Genomic DNA, 4,099 nt, shown 5'->3' with positions numbered 1-4,099 from the left:
ACTAGTAAGCTAGTAAAACTACAGTGTTAAAAGTCAAGATGGGGGTTATCTTTGGGGTGGTGTCTTAGTCAGTTTGGACTGCTAGAACAAAAATACTGTAGCCTGGATGGCATAAACCATGATCTATTTCTCACAGTAACGGGGGCTGGGAAGTCCAGGGTCAAAGCGCACACAGATCCTGTGTCTGATGAGGGCTTCCTGATCTGTGGATAGCCAACTTCTTGTTGTGTCCTCATATGACAGAGAGAGAGGGACAGGGACAGAGAAGGGAAGCAAACTCTCTCACTCTCTTCTTATAAGGGTGCTAATCCCATTATGAGGGCCCCATCCTTGGGACCTAATTACCTCCCAAAGACCCCACCTCCTAAAACCATCATATTAGGGGACAGAATTTCAATATATGAATTTTGGGAGTCACAGCTGTTCAATCCATGGAAGTGGAGAGAGGGGAGTGAGGGAGGCCTCGAGAGGTGGCTAGCGCCCTTTCCTGACTTGGTGGTTAGATAAGTGTTTACTTTGTGGTTGTTCTTCAAGCTGAACATCTAACTTTTGTGTAGTTGGCTTGGGCTGCCATAATAAACATGACAGGATAGCTGGCATAAACAACAGAAATGTACTTCCTCCCAGTTCCGGAGGCTGGAAAGTCCAACATCAAGGTTCTGGCCAATCTGATTCCTGGTGAGGTCCCTTTCTGGTTTGCAGGCGGCCACTGTCTTGCCATATGATCCCGTGAGCACCTGGGGAGAGAGTGGGCAAGCTCTTTGGTCTCTTCCTGTAAGGGCACTAATCTCTCCATGAATACCCCATCCTCATGGCCTTGTCTAACCCTCATCTCCCAAAGGCCCTACCTGCAAACATCATCACATTGGGGGTTAGGGCTTCGGTATGTGCATTTGAGGGGACATGGTGCGGTGCACAGCCCACTTTCCATGCATGTTCTCTCCGTCAATTACAAGTTGGGGGCACAGAAGCACAGGGAGACACAGCCTGGTGGGGTCATCAGAAGGAGGGGAGCGTGTAAACCTGCTGAGAAGTGGCAGCGGAAGGTGGTGCCACTGAAGTAAAGGGAAGCGCGTGGTCCACAGGGTGAGACTCATGAGAGCTTGGCACAGAGAGAGGCCAGCACATGTCCACTGGTTCCAGAAACAGGACCGTCAATCTCATGCCATGTGACACAAGTTTCTTTTCTTGGGTGGGATGGATGGCAAGAAGCCAGGTGGGAGGGCACGGCAGTGAGTGAGGAGATGGTGAGTGTAGATGTGCTCTTTTGGCACTGTGGTTGTGAATGGCAGAAATGCAATGCACTGGTGGCTGAAGGGACATGGAGTGAGGACAGCTTCTGAATGTGGAAGAGACCCAAGCAGGCTTGTGCTGTGGGAAGCATCTGGAGAGATGCTGACAAGTTTCACCTTATTGAGCTGTCCTCTACACTCACCTTTATAAAATGGCACCTCCTCCTCCCCGTTCCTCTCCATCCCTGCATCCCGCCTTCTCTGCGCCAGTCATGGCCCACACAGTTCATGCTCACTTTATGCTGTCCATCTCACCCCACTGGGAGGCCAACTCCATGGGAGCGGAGCATTCCTCGATTCTGTCTTCCACACTACCCTAGAGCTGGGAACATGCCTGCACACAGTAGATGCTCAATAAACATTCCTCATGAATGAATGAAAGCACAGAAGGAGTCTGTACAGAGAGGCTGGGGGTGGCAGGATCTGGAGCTCAGGCTTCTGTCAGTGGGGGCAGGGCTGTGTGCAGATACAGATGAGGAAGCAGCAGATTGTGTGATTGAGTGGGGGTCAGGGGTGGGCAGGGGGCTGAAGGAGAGTCCTTGGTTCTGCTGGAGGGGGAAGGCTTCCAGCAAATGGAGGAGACAGTCTGGAGGATCCCAGCCACTACTTGTGGTGGGGGTGGGACAGGATGGGATGGTGAGGGGTGAAGAGGGGATGGATGCAAGCCTTGGGGCCCAGTCAGGTTGAAAGACCACCCACTGCAGGGTCCCCAGCATGGCTCAGAAGCTGATGAAAGGGATGATTTATTGTGTCGGGCCAAGTGGGGCTGTTTACATTGCAGTCCAGGACATCCTGGGAGATGAGGCTGATGCCAGCATAGGGTGGGTGTTTTGGCAGGATTGGCAGATGGGGAGAGGGGACCTCTCCATGATCAGAGAGGGAGACTGAGGAATGTGCAGGAGGGTGGGCCTTAGCGTGATAACAAGAGAGCTCACACGCCTGGCCCCTGCTGAGCAGGACTGGCTACCCACATCCGTGGGGCCACTCCCACTCCTGCCATCACATGATGATGAGGTTGTGCCTGGGCTGCCTCGTGGTCAGGACTTGAACCCAGCTTGTCTTTCTCCCAGCGTAGCCATTTTGCTGGCCCCAGCTGGAGAGGTGAGGGGGTGTGGACAGAGTGGGGGGATGGGCTTAGGATGTGAGGTGGGGGGCATATGAGCAGACAGGTGTGAGAGAGACAGGAGAACATGCCAGGCTGGTGGGTGGGGGCCAATGTGGGTGTCATTCACTTTCGTACAGGGTAGAAAGTGACATAGAACAAGCACATCCTTCCGGCCCTTGCATTTTCCTGGTCTTTGAATGGAGTCTGCGCTCCTGGGGGATTTTGGCTTGCTCCACAGTGAAAAGGTGGAGGCTGTGACAGGGCAGGGCACTTGCCAAAGCAGGTGCTGGCAGGGCCCCGGGGCCTCTCCCCAGGCCAGCCCTTGCATGACACCCTGCAAAGTGCTGGTGGGGCTGGTGGGGGCCTTTCATCTCCTCATAGGTCCATTCTGGGGATTTCAAAGGCACGAAAGCCCAGCTATAGCTTCAAAAACTCCCTCTCACTCTCCAAGAAGCCTGAGATGGCATCATCTTCCCTCGCCTTTCCCACAGCCCCACTCTCCCTGCCCCAACACCTTTGGACTCTCCTACTTCCAATGCAGTTTGGGGAGCTGTCTGGAGATCTCCCAAAACCATTTGAAACAAGTGGAGGCCATTACAGACCAGTCCCCACCTGGAACATGGCTCCACTAATGCCTTAGACCCAAGAGCCCCTGCAGCTTTGGTTACCCCACTGCACTTACCCCTCCCAGGCAAGCGGCAGAGTCCCTCCCTTTCCAGGAAGGCTCTGTGGAGCTCCTAGGGAGGCCTGATGGTTCCTCACCCACACCTCTGAATCCCCACTGAGGCTTTGCCCGTGCAGGGGACTGTGATTCATTAGGCGGTGGGTCACGGTGGAGGAGGTGGCAGCTTGGCAAAACAGGAGACAAATATTTTTTGAGGGCCCACTATGTGCCAGGCTGATGACCAGAGGGAGGTTCCTGTTTGGCAGAGTCCTGGGTTTGGAGGGGAGGGAGGGGATGGAGGAGGGGACGCACTTTCCAGCCTGGTTTTGGATGTACCTAGCTCGTGTTTCTTTAACTTTCTCACCTGTCAGGAGAGGCGGGCATGAGGGGATATCTCAGAGTCCTGCCTGGGGGAGGCCCACTCACTCCTCCAGCCATTTCATCCAGTTGTGCCTTGTCGGGTGCTGGACCCCCTCCACCCAGCTTCTTCACATGTACTCAGCGCTCCCAAGGCGCCCCAGAACTTGCACGGCCCACCCTCTTCCAAAAACGAAGGGGGCCAGTGTCCTTCCCCTCCCCCCAGTACCCATTCTCCAGGTGCGCCCTCTTCAGCTGCGACCCCACTCCTTCCTTCCCAGGCCTTTCTGCCTTCTGCCTGCGAGGCTGCCCTCCTCCTGCCCCCTTCCCAGCACCCCCGCCCTTGGCCTTCTCTCCCATAACGGGAGGACCTGGGCACCCAAGGTACCCTCCCCCCAAGCCCAGCTGATCACACTCTCCCCGCAAGCCGGCGGTCTCCTTCCTCCCTCCTCCGTGGCGCACCCAGCACCAAAGTGCCTACCACGAGGGCCCGAGCACGGCGGTGCAGCCTCAGCTGGGGCGCCGGCTCCACCTGCAGGGCCGCGGGGGCGGAGAGCGGGCGGCGCGAGGGAGGGGCCTGCGACTGCCGCGGCGGCGGCGGCGGCCCTAGCCCGCGCAGCCCAGCTCGGCCCCGGCTTGGTCGGCGCAGCGCAGCGCCGCGCGCGTCCCCTTGCCGCCGTC

Source organism: Piliocolobus tephrosceles, chromosome 3 (assembly GCF_002776525.5).
Source record: "Piliocolobus tephrosceles isolate RC106 chromosome 3, ASM277652v3, whole genome shotgun sequence".
NCBI lineage: Eukaryota > Metazoa > Chordata > Mammalia > Primates > Cercopithecidae > Piliocolobus > Piliocolobus tephrosceles.
Note: the sequence above shows the minus strand (reverse complement) of the source record.